Genomic DNA, 26283 nt, shown 5'->3' on the forward strand with positions numbered 1-26283 from the left:
ACAGTTTATGACATTTGATGAAAAGGAAGAAATAAAAAATAATTTCATGATTTTGACCTGAGCATGTCTGTTGAAGAGAGCCACAACTAACCAAAAGGGAGAAACTTTGGAAAGGAACAGAGTTGGGTATAAGGAGAGTTAAATAAATTAGGTTTTATCATCTTAAGTTTAAGAAACTTATTGGATACCCAGTGTAGACATAGAGGCCTGAAAGAGGCAATATTTAGAGATAAAGACTTTATGTCATCATCATAGTGATGTAAAATGTAGATATGCGTTTGAATGGAGTCACCTCAGACTATAACTAGAAAAGCAATCACTGAGAGGGGTCAAGGACACTCACATATTTAAAGTCCCCTAGAGTGGGTGTACACAACCAAGAAACCTGAGAAGTAGCCTAAAGGTGGAAGAAAAGTCAACTTATAATACTGGAACCACAGAGGAGGAAGTCCTTTAAAAGAAGGGAATTATCCAATATGAGATGGGCGAGTGTAGAGGATCGACTACTGGCTTTGGCAATGTTATTAGGACTAATGGTGACTTTGCCTGGGGAAGAAGAATTTCATTTCAGTGGTGGAGACTAAATTCTAGCTGTTTAAGCAGAGAATTCTTCTTATTTAAGCAGAGTTGTTTAAGCAGAGAATGGACAGTGCAGAAGGGAGATAAGTATAAACAACTACTGCAAGAAGGTTTACTGTAAAGGAGAATAGATAAATAAATGATAGATTAACACGGTAGTGTAGAGTCAAGGGGAAATTAAACAAAATATTTTAAAAACAAGTACTAATGAAACAGAAATATATTATCAGACACTACAAAATTATTTAAGGATAAACTCTCATTAAATAAAAGATAAATTAAATGGGAAAGCTTTGGATTAAAAGGACTAGCATTCCCTTACAGTATAATTCAAATGAGAAATCTATTCATTTATGTGTTCTCAGGTAAATTTGGGAGATCAAACTAAACTATTTCTCTGAAATGTTACTCTTTTGAGATCCTGGAATTATATTTCTTCAAGCCACATCCTTTAGATCTTTTTCAAGCTGCAACTGATGTACACATAAGCTTTCACAAAAGTAACCAGTACTTGTCCAGCCCAGCACTTACTAAATAGTAATAGTTAAACAATTTATACATACAAATTACTGTGTTTGGAGAATTATCAGACATTCCTCCTATTTCCTCTTTCTTTCCTAGCTTTTCTCCTATATCATCATGAAAGCAGAGCTACATAAGGCAACAAATTCAGTATTTTTATCACCAGGGAAAATAAGAATTGTTTTCTGAATCTTTTAAACTTTATTTTTTAAAAAGCTACATCTTTTTACCTTTTTTTAACCTGAAGAAGAACACCTGCGGGAAACATTTGTCTTCAAGGTTCTTTTCATATCACCTCCATTTCAAGATCAATAAATTTTTATTAACAAATTATAAAAACAGGTAGTTCCCCTATGATCACAACTATTCAAAAAGAAAAAAATCTAAAGGAAAATTTGTAAGAAGAAAACGCAAGACAATTAAGAGTGGCTATATTTGGAAGGTAGTTCTAGGATATTTTTATACAAATTTTCTAATTTTTCCAATAAGTTTATAATGTGAAACACCTATTTGAGTTTTTGAATGGTATTATCTGGGTATTATTATCAATTCAAACAATGAAAGGAATAATAACAATATGTAAAACATGATATTTTCACTAATCTGTACTTAGAACTTAATTGTTATATATGTTGCATGTTCCATTATTCCCCCACCCCCTTTTTGGTATTTTTATTGTTTGTTTTATTTAACAAAACCTTACATCTTCGAGGACTCATTTTGAGATATGGATGACTTTCCCTGCAGAAATAAAAAGGCAATTACTCTGGGCTTAGAACTTTTTTAGTAGGCTCTCTTTTTGTATGTCACTGATCAAGGGGCCCCAAACCAAAAGACTTAGCATTTAATGTAGAATCTGATAGATTCTTCAGCATAGGAGGCAAAGAGTGACTGGTTGTGTCCTCTTAATTGCTGTTTTTTCATAAAGACCGGTAACCAGGGAACTTATTAGGATAGCCGGGTATTAGGTATCTCTCTTTCACTATTTTTTTTTTCTTTGTGAGATGGAGTCTCACTCTGTGCCCAGTCTGGAGCACACGGGCATGATCTCGGCTCACTGCAACCGCCATCTCTGGGGTTTAAGCGATTCTTCTGCCTCAGCCTCCCAAGTAGCTGACATTACAGGTGCACATCACTGCCACACCCGGTTAATTTTATTTTATATATATATATATATTTTTTTTTTTTTTTTCACTAGGGCTGGGATTTCACCATGTTGGTCAGGCTCATGCCAAACTCCTGACCTCAAAAGATCTGCCTCCTTCAGCCTCCCCAAGTGCTGCTATCACAGGCGTGAGCCACCACACCCAACCTAATTTTTAAAAGCCTAAAATTATTTTATTATAGGTCCAAGTGTTCTTCTATGCATCCAAGATTTATAAGATATAATTCAAGGATTTCTACAGCATCATCTTTCAACTTAAGCCCTTAAGGAAATTTTATTCTAATAACCATGCGATTTAGATATGAACATGTTCTAGGCTAAAAACCCATAGACCTGTTCCATGTACAGTCTGGAATAGGAAGTGGCTCTGATGCTTTTATGAAAACGATTTGATTACTGTGATCTGTGGTAACCCGGTCTCTAGGTCCCTTCTATTTTTGTATACACCTTCATTTTTGGAATAGGAAGGAACAGGACAGTTTTGTATTTATATATGTACAGGACAGCTTATTCTGGTGTATCCTGGGAAAACCTCAATCATTGCCCTTCTACTCTTTTCCATGGATTTCCTAGATTTCCCAGCTCTGAGACCTAGATTTAAAAGACTCTTTCCTATCACAATCTATCTACTTACAAGCTAGACTTTCAAAATCACACCATATAAGTACATATGTTGTGAGTCCTATATTTGGTATCAAGATTCCATCTCCTTAGTAGTAGGCTCTTAAGTCTTCACAGAAGAGGACTACTATGCATTGTCCAAAGGACTGTAACATTGTCGCTATTGCTTTCATCAACTTTTATCTGTACTCATCTATATTAGCTGCTATCATTATGGCAGGCATCATGCCAACCCCCTGCCAGGTCATGATCACCTTCTTTTTACCTTGGGGAAAAACATATTCTGGGTTAATTTTTGAATGTCATGTCCATTTAAAATAGCCTCAGACTAAGAGGCAACTGTCATTTGACTACATTTTTTTAGAATCCAGTGATCCTCTGCCCAGGTGTGTTCTTGCAAGATATTCAACTTCAATACATAAACTTATTCTTCTTCAGACTTCATTTAGTGTTTAAGTATTAAAGAGCCACTTCCAAACTTTGTGCTCACTAGAAAGATTACTCTGACAATTGTCATTTTAGCAAATTCTTAGTCACATGTCTTAGCTTCCACCCAAGATTGAGTAGCATCCTGAAAATATATCAATATTGATGACTCCATACCATTAGAAATATGGGGAGTAATGTTTTCCAATGATTCTTCTTTGTGATAAAGTATACTTTGACTGCAAAATGGTACTCACTATGAAGGGAATTTCCCACCACATTTGCAGGTCAACCATAGTATATCCTATTTCCCAATTAATAACGGAATTCTCTTTAAGAGGTTTGAAACTTAGTTTTAAGAGTCTTTTCTCTCAGTATCATTCTTGGGAAATAATTGTCAGTCAGTAAATTTTATGTTTCACATGAAAATACATAAGAGCAAATTGATTTTTTTAAACCTCTTTTCATTCCATAATTTTGTTACACAATTTTTTTTTATTATTGTACTTTAGATTCTGGGGTACATGTGGAGATCATGAAAGACTGTTGCATATGTACATGGCAAGAAGGTTTGTTGCCACCATCCCCCCATCACCTATACCCGACATTTCTCCCCATGTTATGCCTCCCCTGCCCTCCCTCCCACTATCCCTCTGGTAGTTCCCCCAACGGACCCCAGTGTGTGACGCTCCCTTCTTTGTGTCCAAGTGTTCTCATTTTTCAACAACCGCCTGTGAGTGAGAACATGTGGTGTTTGATTTCCTGATCTTGTGTCGGTTTGCTGAGAATGATGGTTTCCAGGTTCATCCATCTCCCTCCAAGGGACACAAACTCATTGTTTTTTATGGCTGCATAGTATTCCATGGTGTATATGTGCCACATTTTCTTTGTCCAGTTTATCTTTGATGGGCATTTGGTTTGGTTCCAGGTCTTTGCTATTGTGAACAGTGCTGTGATGAACATGTGTGTACATGTGTCTTTATAATAGAACGATTTATAGTCCTTTGGGTGTATACCCATTAATGGGATTGCTGGGTGAGTTTTTAAACAGCAGGCAAGATGATTTCTAGTTTACGAGTGCAAAAAAATAAATTTCTCCAAGTTTTGTGACTCGCTTACAGTCACACATACACGGCATAATCTCGAGTGAAAATTGCCTGTGAGAATTCTGTGATTGGCCAGGCACAGTGGCTCATGCCTATAATCCCAGCACTTTGGGAGGCCAAGGCAGGTGGATTGTGAGGTCAAGAGATCAAGACCATCCTGGTCAAGATGGTGAAACCCAATCTCTCCTAAAAATACAAAAATTAGCTGGGCATGGTGGTGCTCTCCTGCCATCCCAGCTACTCAGGAAGCTGAGGCAGGAGAATTGCTTGAACCCAGGAGGCTGAGGTTGCCGTGAGACGAGATCGTGCCATTGCACTCCAGCCTGGGTAACAAGAGTAGTGAAACTCCGTCTCAAAAAAAAAAAGAAAGAAAGAATTCTGTGATTATTGTGTGAGTTAATAAGAAAATCACCATCAGCGTTCAAATCTATCTGTGATTAATTTCACTATAACCTACAAAAAATAAAGTAAAACAAACTGAGTGTCTGGCAATGAGGCTTCAAATCTCTGTGATCAAAAACAATTTCCCTGGGTGGAGAAATGTTTTGAACCTGCCCTGAACTTTAAAATTCTTAGTCTCATTATTTTCAAAATTTACAAGATAATTTTTTGTGTGGTACAGTACACTTTCAATCTCCAAATTAATAAATATGTGTCATTGAGTGGATTACACGTTCGTTGTATTGCGTAACTGATGTGAAACTATTTGTTTGTTTTGTTCGTGTGCCAATAAGAAGGGATTTAGGCTCCTATAACTATGGGAAACCCTTCAAGAGTTTAGTACTTAAGGGAATATCCAGTCCTATGCCTGTGTACATACTCTAAGACTTTTGTGTAGATGGATTTCTTATTTCTTATTTTATTTTATTTTTGTATGGAAGTTCATCCTGCATTGCCCCCAACTTTCTACCAAAAGACACATGAACATCTAGGCACCATTCATTGAAGGAGCACCATTAATATTCTAATGCCTCTGAATATACATATTGAGAAAGCAGACCCTTGAGTGGCCCTCCTTTCAAGTTTAGCAGAGAAGTGAATTACCAGCTTGGCCCATATCTTCCTGAGAAGTTCCAGCTTGCTTAGAAGTGCAGCACCTAGAAATAGAAATTCCATTTGACCTAGCAATCCCATTACTGGGTATATCCAAAGGATTATGAATCGTTCTGTTATAAGGACACATGCACAAGAATGTTCATTGCAGCACTGTTTATAATAGCAAAGACTTGAAATCAACCCAAATGCCTATCAATGGTATACTGGACAGGGAAAATGTGGCACATATACACCATGGAATACTATACAGCCATAAAAAACAGATGAGTTCATGTCCTTTGTAGGGACTTGGATGAACCTGGAAACCATCATTCTCAGTAAACTGACACAAGAACAGAAAATCAAGCACCATATGTTCTTACTCATAGGCTGGTGTTGAACAATGAGAACACATGGACACAGGGAGGGGAGCATCACACACTGGGGTCTGTTGGGGGGAACTGGGGAGGGACAGCAGGGGGTGGGGAGTTGGGGAGGGTAACATGGGAAAATGTGGTACATATGCCATGTATGTACCTATGCAACAATCTTGCATGTTCTTCACGTGTACCCCCAAACCTAAAACACAATACAATATATATTTAAAAATAAATAAATAAATAATTTTTTAAAAAAGAAATGCAGTGCAGAAATATTCTAAAGGGAAACTTTGCTAGAGCTAGCAGGGAACATGAGAGGACTCTGGGGACAGATGGTTACTCTGAAATATAACAATCTTAGTCACATCTCACAAAACTTCAGTTTGTCAGATTATGCTAAAGGAGATGGGGGGAAAGTTTATATTGTTTCTATGGTAATGCAAAATTGTAAACTGAATATTCTTTCTGACCTTTTTCTAGCATATGCTTTCTCAATGGGTGTACTATCATCTCCTCAGGGAAGTAAGAATACCTTGTTACTTGTAAAGCACAGATACACATAAAATGTATAAATAGATATACAGTACAGCTGTGGTATTAAAATTTTCTGGGAGGGATTAAGATAAAATGTCTAACAAGCCTGCCTAGGAGAATAACAATTTTTTAAAAGTTTTAGAAATCCTATATAGGATTCAGTTGACTATCCTGTATGCCTTGGTCCCTTTTACTACATTCAAGGTTAATTCTGGGGTCCTAGTTTATTTGTATTGGTGTAGAAAATATTTATCACAAAGCAAATTAGGCGTATCTTGGAACAGGAAATATATTAATAGTGACATGTGGCTGAGAAATTCTAGACAGACAGGGACTGGGCCCTGGCATTTTTCTACCTTTAAGCTGAAAAGTCTGAAACAGTGGATGTGAACAGGCAGTTTGCTCCTGTTGGCCAATTCCTGCACTCACTCGCCTATGTGTCTCAAGAGCTGGACGGGTTGAGTAAACAGGAAACTCTTATGGTGAGTCTTGCGAAGGGATTAAGAAAATATCCTGCAAAAATATTGTATATATTTGATATATTTTTGTGTATATACTTATCTTGATAGTTACATATGTATAGTCCTGTAGGATTTAATTTGTCTGACCTTTCATATCTAACACTATCCTCAATTCCTTAGTCATGCAGTTTTTTTTTCTAGCATGCAATTTTGACATAACGTGTTTAACTTAGCCGTTTTCATGCATCTGACCATCTCCAAGGTAGACATGAGGATGAGATGAGCTTCAGGAGTGGCAATCGACTGCCATTTTGTGTGTATTTTGCCAATATTAGCAAAAGTTGGATATTCAATAATTTGCATTTCATTCCAATTTAAAATGTCTTCTAATTAAAGGAGCAGCATCAGCATATTGTGAACTTAAGGAGTGCAGCTATATTTTAGATATTATTTTCAGTGAGACCATGTAGATAAAACCAGACATGTTTAGACACATAACAAATAAGAACAATATTATTTGAAACATGATATAATATAGTTATATACATAAAATAGTTATGGCACACAAAAAAAGGAAGAAGTAAAAGGCTTTCCATTGAAAGCGACATTTGCAATGAGACTCCAAAGTAGAAATTTTCTTGGTGAGCAAGGGGTAAAAGGGCATTTCTATTAAAGGCAAAAACTATGAAAGGGGAAGACAAATTCTGCCAGGAGACAAAAAATAAAGAAAGCTTATTTACTCCAGAATTGCAAGAAGTTCGGAACAGTGGCAGAAGAGGGACTGAGGACCTAGTTTAGTGGCTGGAAAACAGATGAGGAGAAAGTCACATGATGGAAAACATTGACCTCCTTGTAAAAATTTAGATTTCTTCTTCCTGTAGCCTTTGGGAAATGGAAATTGGTTTTTAGTAGTTCAGGGGCCTCAATGTTTTTCCTTTAAGAAACTTACTACCCTATTAATGTTATGAGAAATGTGTTGAAAATAATGACCAATTTGAAATAGTAGAAGATGGGGACAAAGGAAAGCTGGATAATCTCAGTTTTGTGTCTAGAGTGACATAGTGCATACATCCTAAGGACAGCAATGTTTTCTGTCTCAATTTTAGGGAAGAGATTTATGATTTTCAGTATATAGGTGATATTCCAATAAAGATGCTGTATAAAGCTACCCAGGGGAAACATATAGAATGAAATGAGAAAACGCAAAATTACAGAACAATAGGAGCTTATCTAAATTAAACCACATGGGGTTAACGGTGAGATTAGCTGAATGTCATTTGTATAACCATTCATATATATTTAAATTTGAATTACGTAGAATCATAAATGGAAGTTTCTCAGATGGGTCAGGTAATGGTATGATTTCTTCCTTTTTCATTGGTTATAAATTCTGTTTTTGCAGAGGTCTAAGGAAGTAATTTGTTAATGCCACTAACCATTTTATAATTACAAAGTTGTTTACTTATGTGTGTAATCCTGTTTTATGTAAATCAGCTATAGAATGCTGACCCAAAACTGGCAATGAGTTCTCTCACACCACTTACTGTAAACTATTATAGCTTCCTCTTTACATATTCTTCACACAACTGTACCACTGCAACTACGTTTCCAGATCACGGAGTACCTGCTAACTTCTCCTTAGGGCAGGCGTCCCCAAACTACGGCCCGCGGGCCACATGCGGCCCCCTGAGGCCATTTATCCAGCCCCCCCGCCGCACTTCAGGAAGGGGCACCTCTTTCACTGGTAGTCAGTGAGAGGAGCACAGTATGTGGTGGCCCTACAACTGTCTGAGAAACAGTGAACTGGCCCCCTGTGTAAAAAGTTTGGGGACACCCGCCTTAGGGTAATTCTCTTCAATGCCTCAAGAAGGTCTATACACTGCCTTCAGGGCAAAGCAACTTTGGGGGTCCAAAGGGATCTTTCTTACAATCCATGAGACTTGCAGATTAGAATGAAACAAAAATAAACAAAAATGACAACCACAAAGAGAATCTTTGGAAAACTCTAAGAGACTCATAAGATGTAAAGTGGTCTGTGTAGACTTGGAAAACAATGTAGGTTCTGATTGTACCAACTTTATTAAATCCTCTGAGCCACACAATCTACTCCTTTATAAACAGAGGTATTAGTACATCCCCTAATTACTTTGCAAGGATCAAGTAGCCCATGACACATTTATATAGTGATACTTGTGAAAAAGCATAGATTGTTATTAAAATTTGAAAATTATTACTATTAAACCAAGTAAGTTTTTATATTCTAACTGTTATAGCTTAATCAGTAGTTAGAATAGTCATTTTTTCATTTAAAAATTGTATAGAATACTGTCTTTCATAAAACTAAAATTCTATGAATAGTTTGCCACTTTTGCTTTATTCTACAGACCTTGAGTTTTTACAATAAAATCCCATTTTTAACTTTATGATGTTATGACAGTATCTGTAGCCTTAGATACTATTCATATTCATGAATCAATTTGCATATCAATTTAATATCCTCCTGCTTTGCTATCATTGTTGTGATATGCTATCTAAACTACCAGCTCAATTTTTCAAAAGTGTTTAAGTATGTAGTTAGAGGCAATAATACGCAGTAGAACCTATAGTAAAAAATCAAAATATTTTCAGAGATACAATAGAAACATCTCATGCTAAGAGATTTGTAGGGCTTTCATATCTAAGTTAGTCCCCCTCCACCACTGGTGTTATGCAAAATCAGATTACCTAATAATTTGGAAATAATGCTTAGCACTTGCTCTTTCACAATAACTATTTTTAGTCATTAAAATATCAATCCCTTTTATTTTTGCTCTCATTAGCATGGATAAGCAGATTTTAAAATTTTCTCTTCTCATTCCATTCTAAAACTGGCTTACAGAGCATAGAAGATTGGTAAAGGGGGAAAGCCTATTTCAAACATACAAAATTCCTCAAATCTCTGGCAAGAGAGAGCATCCTTTCATTTTTAACTTTTAAGTCATTTTATTTTTGCATGGTGTCTTCTTTATTGTTTGCCACTATCATATAAATCTCAACAAGTTCAAAAATGAAAGCTTTATTTGTTCCCTGTCATAATCTTCTCTTCCCTCCATTATCACTGTCATCCAGACATGAAAGTCAGGATTATAAAAGTTATTCTAGATTCTACTCTTTCCCTCGTTGCCCCCTATCTCCATCATACCACTGAACCCTAAGTGACATTGATGCTAGACTTTAAACGTCTCCCAAATCATTCCCCTTTAGCTAATTTTATTACCTTTGTCCACATTTGAACTTTAGTTTTTTGTTATTTGCAGTACTAATTACTAATATCAAGAACTGTTGTGGTTTTCAATCTTGCCAAAATTTTATTTTTTCAATCAATACACTTTATTTTTCAAGTTTCAGCTTCACTGAAAACTTAAGCAGACAGTATAGAGAGTTCCTAAATATTTCTGTCTACTCCACAGTTTCCTCTATTAGTAACATCTTGCATTAACATCATGCATTTGATATAATTGATGAATCAATACTGATATTGATGAACCAATATTCACATTGATTATTGTTAACTAAAGTTCATAGTTTAATTAGGGATCATTCCTGTGTCAAACTGTTTTAGGGGTTTTGACAAATGTATATGTTATATGTCCATTATTATAGTTCTATAAAGAGTAGTCCACTGACCTGAAAATCCTTTATGGTCCATCTCTGCAAGATGCAACCCACAGACCCTGACCCAGCAATGAATAAACAAATGCACTCAAACACAGTTATCCAGTGAAAGAGCAGGCTAGGGGTTCAGGCCACTCACAGACACTGAGAAGGGTGCTGTAAAGAGTTAGCAGCTGCAGTCCTCACAAGCTGGTGCTTTGGGCATTTATTCAGTTTAGATTTAATGACAAAGGCTTTGAGTCAACACACTTGTGGATAATTAACATGGTTGCCTTCCCTAGAGAGAGTGCAGTCTTACAAATGATTAAAGACCAAGTTCCAAGGCCTAATTAAACTAACTTCTCTAGATTAGTTTCTTTACATCCCTTAGTTATTTAACTTAAACTTTCAGATACCTGATAAGATAATCTGGCTGCCTCAGCCAAATCCTATTTCGAGGCTTTTGCAAGACCCTCTGGCCTTCCAAGGTTTGCTTACATTTTACAGTTTTTCCCACTACCCTGACTGAACTCTTACATATCTCTTCATCTGTCTCTCTTCCCATCTCCCCACCTTCTGACAACCACTGTTTTTTTTTGTACTATTTCCATAATTTTGCCTTTCAGAATATCACATAGTTTCATCCATGTCCCTACAAAGGACACGAACTCATTATTTTTTATGGCTGCATAGTATTCCATGGTGTATATGTGCCACATTTTCCCTATCCAGTCTATTATCGATGGACATTTGGGTTGTCTCCAATCTTTGCTATTGTAAAAAGTGCCGCAGTGAACATTCGTGTGCATGTGTCCTTACAATAGAATGATTTATAATCCTTTGGATATATACTCAGTAATGGGATTGCTGGGTTTCTCAGCAAACTGACACAAGAACAGAAAATCAAACACCACATGTTCTCACTCAGAGGCAGGTGTTGAACAATGAGAACACATGGACACTGGGAGGGGAGTATCACACTGGAGTCTGTGGGGGGGAATAGGAGAGGGACAGTGGGGGGCGGGGAGTTGGGGAGGGATAACATGGGGAGAAATGCCAGATATGGGTGATGGGGAGGAAGGCAGCAAACCACACTGCCATGTGTGTACCTATGCCACCATCTTACATGTTCTTCACATGTACCCCAAAACCTAAAATGCAATTTAAAAAAATAAAATAAATAAACTATATTAAAAAAAAGAAAAAAGGTAAAAGAGGGTTTGTTAAACCAAGCAACCTAGAATTTTTAACCTCCCTAAAAGATAATGAAAATAAATCCAACACCTCTTAAAAAAAAAGAAAAAGAATAATGTCATATAGTTGCATTCATATAGTGTGTAGCCTTTCAGATTGGCTTATTTCACTTAATATGCACTTAAAATTTCTCTATTTTTATGGATAAACTATTTAATATTTTTATGTGAATAAAATTCTAATCTATATTCATACTAGTTTTCTTGTGTTACAAACATTTTTATTTCTTCCAAGTTTTGTCAATTATGAAAACTGCTGTAAACATTTGTTTGTGGATTTTTTTTTTGGTTAAATCATTTTTAACTCAGTTGAATAAATATCTAGAAGCATGATTATTGAATTGTACAGTAGGGTATATTTGTTTTTTTAAGAAATGGCCCAGCTGTCTTCCAGAGTCACTGTTCTATTTTGCATTCTAGGCAAAATTGAAAGTTTCTGTCATTCTACATGCTCACGAGCATCTGGTATTGTCATCATTTTGGATACTAGCCATTCTCTTTGGTTTCTCATTGTTTTTCCAATCTACAGTTCCCTAATAACATATGATGTTGAACATCGTGTTATATGCTCTGGCCATTTGTAAATCTTCTTTGATGAGGTGTCTTTTAAGACCTTTTGCTTAATTTTTAATTGGCTGGTTTTCTATTGTTGATTTTTTAAAGTTTTTTGCATATTTTGTAAACAAGCAACACCTTTATCAGATATGTGTTTTGCAAATAATTTCTCCCAGTTTGTGGCTAGCCTTTTAATTCTGTTAACAATGTCTTTCACAGAATAGGACTTTTTAATTTAATGAAGTACAATTAATCAATTTTTTTGATGAATCAGATTTTGATGTTGTATCTAAAATTTAATTGCAAACTCAACATTACCAAAACTATGTTGTCTTCTAAGAGATTTATAGTTTTACATTTTACTTCAATAAACCACTTTAAATTAATTATTATTAAAGGTGTAAAGTCAGTGTCTAGATTCATTTTTGGGGCATGTGTATGTCTCTCCAGGACCACTTGCTGAAAACACTCATTCTCCATTGGATTGCCTTTGCTTGTCAAAAATCCATAGACTGAACATGTGTAGATATAATTCTGGGCTCTCTATTCTGCTCCATTAATTTATTTATCTATTATTTAACCAGTACTACACTGAATCTCTAGAGGCTGTAGCTTTATATTAAGGCTTAGAATCAGCATCAATTTTTTTTTACTTTGTTCTTCAATATTGTGTTGGTTATTTGGGGGCTTTTGCTTTCTGTATAAATTCAGATTCACTTTATCTGAATAACATGCTGAGATTGTGACTGATGTTGCATTGAATCTTTAGAATAAGTTGAGAAGACATTAAAAAAATATTAAGTCTTCCTAACCATGAACATGACATGCATCTCTATTTATTTATAACTACTTTGATTTCTCTGAACTACTTTTCTTTCTTTACAGCAACACCCTCGTGTGCCTCTGGAAATTTAAATATGATGCTAATATTTTAAATTCCTCATTGGCTGTCCCTGACAACTCCGGCAAAGCCCAGTACTGTCTTTTATATTCTGAAACTTGATGATCTTTCCAGCATCATCCTCTGGTACTCTCCTATCCATCATTTACTGTCCAGCAGTACTGATGTATTTAATTCTCCTTAGTGCACTGTTGGCAAACCCTCTTACATAGTCTGAAAAAAATGATTCCTTCTTTTTTTGACTGTCATTGATTAAGGAGGTTGAATTTTATTCCTAGAATCCTTTGAATATAAAAATAACAGTATCATCCAGATCTGTTTATTGACATTTAACTGGAACTTTAATGAGGCTTCTGTGAAGGATGGTTTCTTACTGGTAGATGAAGCAAAGCTCACAGAACAAACTGAATATGATGCCTGGGAATATGGTTGTCATCTTGCAGTGATAGGAGAAATGCTAAAGTAGTAGTGAATATACTATTCCAACACCCTAACACTGTGGAGTTGCTGAACCAACTGCACAACTAATTATATTTCTTGTATCCAAACAAGAAATAATCTTACAATTTAAACTCCTATCAGTCAGGCTTTCTATTACTTGCAGCCTAAAGAGCTCATAAGCGAGCATGCCCCATTTTGTTTGTGCATTTGTGGATGATTGTCTCTGCTTAGAACGGTATTCTCTGTCTTTCCTAAGAATTGTCATCTACACTTCAAAACAACTCATTTGGCCCTTTCTTTATGAAATTTTCTGACTTCACCACAACACTGCAAGAATGAATAATGTTCTTCCATTTCTTGCCTCTTTTGTAATTATTTGCCCACATACATATTAATTTGCCTAGATACATATTCATATAATTTCTGTGGATTAGGATCAAGTTTTATTCACTTTAAAATTTTCTCTTTTAGGGAAACATGTATTATGAAAATATTGTTTATCAGTGTTTGTCTTAAAGCATATTATTGTAATGAATTGCCTGATTTGGACTTCCAACTTTAGAGAAAAATTAATTAGACAAATTTATGTTCAATATTTTCAAACAATGATCACTTGAGTCTCAATTTATTTCTATTTCTTAGATCTTATGAACACTAAATCATTTTTTGTTTATTCTATTTGTTTGATCAGTTTTGCCACAGAAGCTATCAATTCTTTATCTTCTTCGGTTAGACATGTGATTGCTGATTTTTGTTTTTTTGAGACAGAGTCTTTCTCTGTTGCCCAGGATGGAGTGCAGTGCCACAATCTTGGCTCACTGCAGCCTCCACCTCCTAGGTTCAAGAGAGTCTCCTGACTCAGCCTTCTGAGGATTTTTAAGTCTTTCTTCTTTAAATATATACTATATATTTTATATTTGTATATTTAACTATATATTTCCTGTAAGCACTGCTTTAATAATGAACACTGTTTTGTCAGTTGAAATACTGATTTACTTCTATAAATAGAAACACATGAGTTGAAATAAAATTATTTTCAGTAATTTTTAGTGTTAGCTAAAAATATTATGCATATAAACTAATTTAATTTTATTGGAACAAAGTGAAAACCAAATGTTTGTACTGAATTTAAGAAAGGTATATCTTATATGTTAAAACAAATAAGTTTTTGTCTCAAAATTATCTTATTATAAAATAAAAAGTATTGTTGCAGAAAACTTAAAAAATATAGGCAAAGACATTTTAAAAAAATCACTCATATTTTCATCATAGAAAGAGAACCAATGTGAACCTACTGCTCTTTTTATTCCTGGCCTTTTCATCCATTGACTTATTTTTTAAACAAATGCAACATCATTCTGTATATATTCTGTAAACTGCATCCTTCAGAAAAATTTATATGCTTGGAATATCTCTATATAATTACATATTTTTATAAGATTTAAACACTTTTTACTTTAAAATAATGTTAGACTTACTTAAAAGTTGGAAAAATAGTACAGAAAGCTCCTGTATGTACTTTAGCCAGCTTTCTCTGATGCTAACATCTTGTATAGCCACAGTAAAACTATTAAAGCTAATAAATTAATATTGACAAATGCCACTAACTAAACTATGGGCTTTATTTAGATTTTATTTAGGTTTTTAAAAATTAATGTTCTTTTTTTTTCTGTTCCAGATTCAAATCCAGAATGCCACTTTTAACTTAATTTCCATGTGTGGGCTTATTTTTAACACATTGTCTTCTACTTCCTCACATCATATGGTAAGGAATGAAAGACTACTATTATTGAACATTTTCTATCATGCAGGAATTTTTCAAATACAAAGATTGTGTGGTATTTTTAAAAAGCCACTTATTTTCCTTTACACAGTTGAGAATGCTGAATCAAGAAAGATCATATATGTTGCCAAAAATCAGACAGCTGGCAGCTGGCAGAACCGATACAGAAGGCTAAGTGGTTCAATGTTCAAACCTGTCTTATTTATTACTTACTAATATTAAATACTAATATATTTGGAAATACCCCAATATAAAGAATACAGCCATTCATAATCCTGCAGATGAACCATTCATATCAACTGTTTTAATTGTACATTAATTGACAAATAATTGTACATAATTATGCTGTACAAGGTGATATTTCAATGTATGAATATGTGGCATAATGATCAAATTTAGGTAATTTCATATCCATCACTTTAAATATTTATCATTTTGGTTGTGACATTTAGAATCTTCTAGCTATTTTGAAATGTGCACCATTATTTGCTATAATCACACTATGTGTAACAGAACATCAAAACTTCTTCAGAGAGTTTCTAAGTCAATTTTTGTCAGTGTGACAAAGTTTCAGAAATTAACATTTTATTCTGTGTTTTTAGTAAAATAAAAAACTGAGAAAAACATTCCCCAAAATGCTTATTTGAACTATACAACTCTTAAAATTAGTAGGATAATAGTAAATTGAAAAACAAGAATTACCATAGTCTGACCTAGTTTCTTTGAAGGTATGTGAACTTACCTATTTACATTCTTTTTTAAACCAATACCTTGACCATTTATTAGCATTAGTTTTAGTGATTACAGCTTATTATATCAACATTCACATTAAAAGGGGATAGCCAAAATTTGTCTACAAAAGATGCAGTTCCATGGTGGTTTAGTAAGTTATTTCATGGGTAGTTATGCTATGAGCATGGTAATGTTCTAATCTGCCAGTAGAATTTTATTAACATCTTAGTGTGTTAATGAAATATTATATTAAATGGCATATCTAAAATGTCTGTATAATTTTGTATCTCAAAATTTTGTGCTTCCTACCACTACTTGTATTATAAACATTATTATGACTTTAACATGCTTTATAATAGAGTGATGAAGTTTAACTTCCAAACTAAGTTTATATACTCTCTGTATTCAGAAGAAAGTTCCATACAATTGACAAAGCATCCTCACATCCAGCATACTGTATATTACTAGCAGCCCCATTTTATAAGTGAAAATAGAATCACTGCTCAGAGAGATTAATTCGCCTAGATGTCTTGGTTGATTTAAACCGCAGGCTTTCATAGTCCATGGCCTGGCGCTTTTAACCAAAGCACCCATGTAATCTCTGTTTTATGGAAATCATGACTAACGGGCAGGATAAGTAAATTCGTCTAAGAGTGAAATATGTTATGGTAGATTTTTATGACATTTTATAAAGGTAAATATAATTCTGTATATTCTAAATACTATGAAATAATTTTTTTTTTTGGAGATGGATTCTGGCTCTGTCACCCAGGCTGGAGTACAGTGGCACGATTCTGGTTCACTGCAACCTCTGCCAAATCCTATTTCGAGGCTTTTGCAAGACCCTCTGGCCTTCCAAGGTTTGCTTACATTTTACAGTTTTTCCCACTACCCTGACTGAACTCTTACATATCTCTTCATCTGTCTCTCTTCCCATCTCCCCACCTTCTGACAAGCAGAGGCAGTTTAGAATTTACTTTCATGGTCGCAGCACTACCAAACTGTCCATGGTGACCCACCAGAAGAGCACTGGCAGTTATGATCCAAGCTTCTAGCCTTTGTTTCTGTAATTGTTCAGTGTTTGGCCCTCTAAGATGGTTCTGTAGTAATTTCCCATTAATTCTGAGGGTTACTCAAAACAGGAGCTACAAATTCTTGTTTTGCTTGTTAACCAGAGTTAATTTCCCAAGAAACAGGATTAATGTGGAAGATAATAAATCAGATTTCTAGTGGTTAATACCAATAGTTGATGAAATAGGTATAATAAATATAAATGACATTATTACTTAAGTTCCTAATGGTAATAACATTTAATATAGTGTCACAGTGAGTTGGGGGAAAAATAAAGTGTTGTACCTTAGCTATTCATATAAGTGATATTTTCCTGAATATGTTTATGCCTTGAAATTCAACATCTATGTCTATAACATTATACTAGTATACATGTTTGCATGGTAATTCTTACAACATTCTTCTATGAGCTAGCTCTAGTCCTCAGTTTGTAATTTTAAAATAAACTCCTAATTTATCTTCCATTTTTATGTGTTGCTCACTTGCATTTATTCAGGAGTAGAAAGAAACATCTTTCCCTTAAATAATAGGATTTATTCTTTTTCTCAAGCACTAGCATACAAAAACCAGTCTTAATTTTCTTTATCCTGGTTCCTTATCACATTTTAAGAATTTTAACATGATTAATTTAAATAGAATTCAACAAATCCAACCCTCTAATTTAATAGGCATGCAGATAACTAGAAAAAAAATATGTATCTGATTATATACAGACACTGCTGAGCATGAGTTCAAGTCTCTCTTTACTTGTTAAGTACTTACCAGGTGTTAAGAATTGCTCTCATGCTAAGAAGTGCTCATGCATAATTACATATAAATGCTTTAATTATTAATGTATTCAATCCTCTGAACAAAAAAATTGTACATTATGCTTATTAATAGATGAGAAAATTGAGACACAGAAAGAGATATAATTTGTCTAAGATCATAGAGCTAGTAGGTGTCAGAGCCAGCACACAAATACAGGTAGTCTGGGCTCTCACATGTTGCTCTCTCAGCCATTGGACTATACTGCCTCCCAGGTCTTTGGGTGCTTTCCAAAAGAGCAGCCTGAGTTATTTGGCTGCATATTTATTAGACTTATCTTTTTATTCCCCAAAGATATGTCTTATTTTGTTTTTTATCTCCCAAAATATAAACTCTAAGATTGATAAGTAAGATGACTTTTTTTTTTTCTTTTTTTCTGTTTTATTGTTATACTTTAAGTTCTGGGATACATGTGCAGAACATGTACTTTTGTTACATAGGTATATATGTACAATGGTGGTTTGCTGAATCCAACAACCTGTCATTTACCTTAGGTATTTCTCCTAATGCTATCCCTTCCCTAGCCCTCTACCCTCAGACAGGTTCCAATGTGAGATATTCCCCTCCCTATATCCATGTGTTCTCAATGTTCAATTTCCACTTATGAGTGAGAACATGCAACGTTTGGTTTTCTGTTCCTGTGTTAGTTTGCTGAGAATGATGGTTTCTAACTTCATCCATGTCACTGCAAAGGACATGAACTCATTCTTTTTATGGCTGCATAGTATTCCATGGTATATATGTGCCAAATTTTCTTTATCCAGTCTATCATTGATAGGTATTTGGGTTGGTTCCAAGTCTGCTATTGTGAACAGTGAGGCAGTAAACATACACATACAACCTACAAGGGATGTGAAGGACCTCTTCAAGGAGAACTACAAACCACTGCTCAAGGAAATAAGAGAGAACACAAATAAATGGAAAAATATTTCATGCTCATGGATATAAAGAATCAGTATCATGAAAATGGCAATACTGCCCAAAGTAATTTATAGATTCAATGTTATCCCCATCAAACTATCATTGCCTTTCTTTACAGAATTAGAAAAAAAACTACTTTAAATTTCATATGGAACCAAAAAAGAGCTTCTAAAGCCAAGACAATCCTAACCAAGAAGAATAAACCTGGAGTCATCAGGCTACCTGACTTCAAATTATACTGCAGGCTACAGTCACCAAAACAGCATGGTACTGGTACAAAAACTGATATGTAGATCAATAGAACAGAACAGAGGCCTCAGAAATAACACCACACATCTGCAACCAACTGATCATTGACAAACCTGACAAAAATAAGCAATGCGTAAAGGGTTCCCTGTTTAACAAATGGTGTTGGGAAAACTGGCTAGCCATGGGCAGAAAGCTGAAACTGAATGCCTACCTTGCACCTTATCCAAAAATTAACTCAGAATGGATTAAAGACTTAAATGTAAGACCTAAAACCATAAGAACTCTAGAAGAAAACTTAGGCAATACCATTCAGGAGATAGGCATGGCCAAAAGCTTCACGACTAAACAAAAGCAATGGCAACAAAACCTAAAATTGACACATGGCATCTAATTAAAGTAAAGAGTTTGTACACAGAAAAAGAAATTATCATCAGAGTAAACAGGCAATCTACAGAATGGGAGAAAATAAGGTGGTGGAATGTAAAACTATACCATTTTTACCAATTATTCATATGCTAAAAAAAGATTGAATTTGTGTTTGGAAATTTAGTTTTAAGTTTTTGGAGAACATGTTTATCTTTGCATTGGTAATTTTTAAATATAAGCAAATTTTTAAAATCTGTTAAAAGTCAGTTTTTTCTGGCCGGGCGCGGTGGCTCAAGCCTGTAATCCCAGCACTTTGGGAGGCCAAGGCGGGTGGATCACGAGGTCAAGAGATCCAGACCATCCTGGTCAATATGGTGAAACCCCATCAACTAAAAATACAAAAAAATAGCTGGGCATGGTGGCACATGCCTGTAATCCGAGCTACTCAGGAGGCTGAGGCAGGAGAATTGCCTGAACCCAGGAGGCGGAGGTTGCGGTGAGCCGAGATCGCGCCATTGCACTCCAGCCTGGGTAACGAGCGAAACTCCGTCTCAAAAAAAAAAAAAAAAAAAAAAAAAAAAGTCAGTTTTTTCTAAACAAAAGCAACATTTTTTTAAATTACTGAAGCAAAAAATTACAAAATCTCTATGCAAATAGTGAAACTTGTTAAAATAATTCTAAATACTAGTAACTATTCGTGAAACAGTTACATATTGGAATAAGAATGTGTTTTCCATGTCTTCTCAATATATCCTTTCACTGAGTCCTTTTATTTACCTTCAGTATATAGTTAGGTTAAGTCCAAGTGGTCAAACTGGAAAATCTTGTAATTTACAGCACAAGAAGGAAGATTACTTGAAATATCCAGGTACACTTGAACATAGATAAAATTATTTTTATGATTTAAAAATCATTACCAAAATTAAAACTCTGGTTCTAATAAAGTCCAAACATATTGAAATAACTTCCCTTAAATTATAAAAACAATACTTAACAAAACTCGGGAGAATTCATTTTATTGTAAAATTCTCATTCCTCAGAAAATCTGGCAAATCTCATTCAGTGAAATCATCCTGTACATGCTTACTTGTGGTCATATATTTCACCGGCAGTTTCTGAAGGAAGAATGTAAAAGAAAGAGATAACTTACTTACCGCAGTATGAATTCAAGTTTCCCAAGTCACATAACAGTTTGCTAACTTGGTTGGAATTTATAGACTGGTATGTTGTGGGTAACATTAGTTCTACCCTAAGAATGTCTTTTTTGTAGTACCCTACAGACTACACTTAATAAACCATGGCTTAGTGTTTTGAATAATTTCAACAAAGGAATAATATTATAGTGATGAACTTCACGGACAGGACAGTGTGCTGCTCCTTTATAGCTGTATACACACACTGATTTGCATCTATTAGATTACCAGATGTTTTTTAATAACATATTCAAATTGAGAAGACTGATAAGAAACCTTAGTTTCTGTAATGACCAGAAACTTAACTAAATGCCAAAAGCATTGTTGAAAGTATTTTTCATCTATTGACACTATTTTTTACTGTAAGTAATTTCAGCAGCTATTTTAGAATATATCTTTCAAGATCTGCCCCTTTACATATTTCTTCCCCAATTATTTAATCGTTATTCAAATGAAGACTTTTTATTACATAACTTAGAGAGATGAATTTCACTTTTAAATTTTGATAGCTGATGAAAGGCAAGAGAAAGTGATAAATAAAATAAATGAATACACCTGCTCCTTTCACATAACAGTGTCTAAAATTTCCAAAAGCTCTTAGAACAATAGTTCACATGCTTGAAATTATTCCCTATAAAAGTATGTGTTGTTGTCTTTGAACCCTCATTATATTTTATTATATATATATTTATCTTTATCCATATAATATGAGCAATTTGAGTTTTACATTTCAACCTAAAATATTCTATAAGACATTTATGAGCAGCTAATATTCTAAGTTGCCATGACGGAGCAAGAACTTGTGCGTTTTTTAAGGGGGTAAGCTTTCATTGCTCTCCTGCTACACGTTGTTACATCTCATTCAAGTACAAATTATCTTTCTGTTATTTACTTTTCAGCATTAATATTTTCAGATAACCCTCCGGTCAGCTAGTTGACAAAGATTCATTTACTCATTCAAACAATTCAGTACATTCTTTGCTTTACTCATATTCCCAGATTAAAAGAAATGTCAGGGAAATGTATGGTTATTAGATGACATAAGCAGATAAGCTAACAGAAATAGATATTATATTTATGAGAAACAAATTTTCTCAGCCATGAAGAGAAAGTTGTTGAACTAAATGAATGGATTTCTTTTGGTGTAATATAGTGAGGGGGAGAAAAATGGTCTTAATTCTTTCCAATATTCTCATTCTGTTTCCACAAACATTTCTCCTGAGCTGAAAAACTCAACCCAGCTCTCAGCTTTTCAAATAACTTCCTGATCCAAACAAAACAGAACAAAAATTTCTCAAAAGAGAAACATTTCAGTGCATGTTCTGTGAACATGAAAACCATCTTAGCCTAATTTATAGTAAACATAATGAAGATATTTGAATATATTTAATACTTTATGCAACATTTTGGAAGGGAGCATAAAAAACAACATTAATTTTTTAAATGAATTTCATAATAAAGTATCTAAATATGTGGTTAAAATATTGACTGCTGCAAAAATAAAGCTAAATTAATGTGGCACTTTCTAGGAGCTCAAACTTTCAGAGTGGAAACTCTGAGGCTGAATGAAAATCAGAGAAACAACATTCATCTTAATAATTAATTTTGTCCCATCTCTTTATACTTCATCTCTTTATCAGAGAGACTGCCAGACTATAGACTAACTCAGTGCTTTCCATAGTATGTTCCAGTAATATTATTCTTAGAAGATGAAAAAGAAAATGATTTTGGGCCGGGCGCGGTGGCTCAAGCCTGTAATCCCAGTGCTTTGGGAGGCCGAGGCGGGTGGATCACGAGGTCAAGAGATCCAGACCAACCTGGTCAACAAGGTGAAACCCCGTCTCTACTAAAAATACAAAAAATTAGGTGGGTATGGTGTTACGTGCCTGTAATCCCAGCTACTCAGGAGGCTGAGGCAGGAGAATTGCCTGAACCCAGGAGGCGGAGGTTGCGGTGAGCCGAGATCGCGCCATTGCACTCCAGCCTGGGTAACAAGAGCGAAACTCCGTCTAAAAAAAAAAGAAAAAAAAGAAAAAAAAAAGAAAATGATTTCAATTTCAAATTAGTTTTAGAAATGTTATGCAGCCATACCCTTTTTTAAAAGTCACAATGCACATTAATATTTGCAAGAGTCTAATAGGTGTTAGTTTAGAAAAGTCTTAACTTTGCTGAACTAGATATTTTTAAGGTGTAATAGACTATAGAAACCAGAAAATCACTTAATGCTTACTAATATTTGTTGAACTCTGAGAATACACTTTTTGTGTGTTAGGTCTGGTTGGTTCCATTTCTGGCATCCATGGATGGATTTCAAAGGAACTATCAACACCACAAATTGTATAGAGTCATTTGGGTTTATTTAAATGCTTTCATGTGGAGAGAGATTATTATTCTTTATTAGATTTCTGTGAATTTTTGTTTAGCAAATACTACTTTTCCCTTAAAAACATTATTTTTTTACTTAACAAATGAAGTTCTTGGTTCTTACCTAATTATATAATAATGCACATAATATTAAAAATAATTACAAAAGAAAATTAATAATTTTGCATATCATTGTACAATAATGCTAAACTCATAAAATAAACCATAAAATAAAAACAAATGACAATTGAAAATATGATACCAGCCAAAAAATTGAGCCTAGGAATAGAACCATACAGATCTGGTCAACTGATATTTTATAAATGAGTAAAGACATTTAATGGAGAAAGGATAGTGATTTCAACAAATAGTGCTGAACTACACATACATATATGCAAAATATAAATCTAGATACAGATCTTGTACCTTTCACTGTATTTAATTCTCAGTGGATGGTAGAACTAAGTGTAAAACACAAAGAACAACCTCCAATGCCAAATTTTGCTGATTTATTTTAAAAGTCGGGGTGATATGAATGTCTCTTTTGTCTGAGATGACAGCAATATCCCTTGAGAATCTGAATGAGTAGTGAATATACAAATTCCTTGTTTTTTCTTAGTTCTTGTAAAATAATACTCTTATTTTTGCCTCTTTACAGTTTCTCTAACTTCGTATTTCTTCAGTCCAATTTTTTAAGTTTGAGTACACAGAAATGATTGCAAAAAAATTAAAATTTAAAATTCTGGAAGATAACACAGAAAATCTAGGTGAACTTGTGTTTGGCCTTTTTTTTTTTTTTAGAATAATGAACAAAAGCACCATTATAAAACAAAATCAAATGGGACATTATTAAAATTAAAAATAAATTTTGATAAGGATGCTGTTAAGAGACAAAAGCCAAGACAAACAATAAACTAGGAGTAAAAATTTAAAAAATGCATAGCTACCCTAAAAGTCTTTGTATATCTAAAATGTACAAATATTTTTTGAAACTAAATAATAAGAAACAAAGAACTCAATTGAGAAATAATAAGAAACAAACAACTCAATTGAGAAATGGATCAAAGATCTGAGCAGACATCTCACCAAAGGAGATAAATATATATGTATATAATAATAGCATGGATAAATAAATAGAATATATCTTCTCCTATTTATATGCATGTATGTCAAAGAATATATATGAATATAAACAGAAGCTCTATTTCATATGTTATTAGGGAATTGCAAATTAAAACAATGAACAGATACCATCACACATCTGTTACCATGGTTAAAATGCAATACCTAGACATTGCTAAATGCTGGCTAGGATGTTGATGAACAGAAACTCATTCATAGCTTGTGGAAATGCAAAATGAAACAGACACTTTAGAAAGCAGTTTGGCAGTTTCTTACAAAATTAAAAATACTCTTACTATAAAGTCTAGCAATTGTTTTCCTGGTCTTTATTCAAAGATATTGACAACTTATGTCCACATAAACAACTGCTTACAAATGTGTATATCAGTTTTATTCACAATTGTCAAAACTTAAAAGTAACCAAGATGTCCTTCAATAGGTGAAAGAATAAGTAAACTGTTATATCCAAATGGTGGAATGTTGTTCAGTGATAAAATGAAATGAGTTATTAAGCCCTGAAAAGTTGTGAAGGTAACTTAAATGCATATTGGTAAGTGAAAGAAGCCAATCTGAAAAAGGCACATACTGTATAATCTCAAATCTATGACATTCTGGAAAAGACAAAAATACAGAAAAATTAAAAGTTCAGTAATTGCCAGACCTTGGCAGGTAGAAGGGAGGGATGAATAGATGGAGAACAGGGTATTTTTAGGACAGTGAAACTATTGTGGATGAAAATATAACAACAAATACCAAAAAATGCATATCATACATTTCTCAAAATCAATAAAATGTGTACCACAAGTGAATGCAAATATAATCTATGGACTTTAGCTAAAAATATTGTGTCAGTGCTAGCTCATCTGTTATAGCAAATATATTACACTAATGCAAAATATTAATCACAGGCAAACTCAGGTTTGGAGATGCAGGCGAAGGGATTTAAGGAACTCTCTGCACTCTGCTCAATTTTGCTATAAATTTAAACTAGTCTGAAAAGTGAAGTCTACTAACTAAAACATTAAAAACATGGTGCCAGTGAAAATAATGCTAATAATTTAATTGCTTTACATGGTAGACACCAAATATGAGAAACTATCTTTAAAACAGAAATATTGCTTTAAACAAATTAACCACATTTATTCAGTCTTTTAAAAAAATCTTTAAAACTAGCTTGTTTTGTTTTGTTTTGTTTTTGCATATTTCCAGGCAGTTTTACCTGGAGATAGTGTGTGATACTGGTTGTGTGTAGGCAGCGATGCATGAAATCACAAATTATGGTTTTTATTTGCATCTAGCCAATGAAATTCACACATTAGTAAACTCTTCTCAGAATGAAACAGTTGGCTGATTTAAATTATGGTTATTATCCTAAGAGCTTGATGCAAGCTACTCATGTCAGATTGATTTATTTGTTACATATAACCTGCAACAAATTTGGGGGCAGAGGGAAAAACTGCTGACTAGAGTACTTCTGATATGTCAGGGATGCTTAACTGGAAATGTTGTCATGCTCTGTTAATACACTGGCCCAGCATAACAGAGCCTCTGTTTTCTGTATTGACATCACCAAAGTGAGGCAACATATTTTTGGTGCTGGATGTCTATGAGACTCACATAAACAGATGTTATAACGTGTATTTCAAATGGCAAAGTTTATTTTAGTTAATATTTATCAAAGATTCCCATTTCATGGGTCAGTATAGTCTCTGTTTTTTAAACTGCATATTGAGAAATTATAGTTGTATATATTTACAAGGTATTAGGTATGAAGTGTTGCCATAATTTTTAATACAATGTGGAATGGTTAAATTAAGCTAATTAACATACCTATCACCTCAAATATTTAAGTTTTTGTGATGAGAACATTAGACATTTACTGTCAGTAATATTGAAATGAACAATATGCAATTATTAGCTATTTTTAACATGCTGTGCTTTTGAAAAAAAAATCAAACTTATTCCTGCTATCTAACTGAGGTTTTGTACCTTTTAGCTATCATCTTCCCATTGACTCCAACTCTCAGCCTCTGGAAACTTCCATTCTACTTGGGTCTTCTGTG

The sequence above is a fragment of the Saimiri boliviensis genome, chromosome 4 (assembly GCF_048565385.1).
Source record: "Saimiri boliviensis isolate mSaiBol1 chromosome 4, mSaiBol1.pri, whole genome shotgun sequence".
NCBI classification, from domain to species: domain Eukaryota; kingdom Metazoa; phylum Chordata; class Mammalia; order Primates; family Cebidae; genus Saimiri; species Saimiri boliviensis.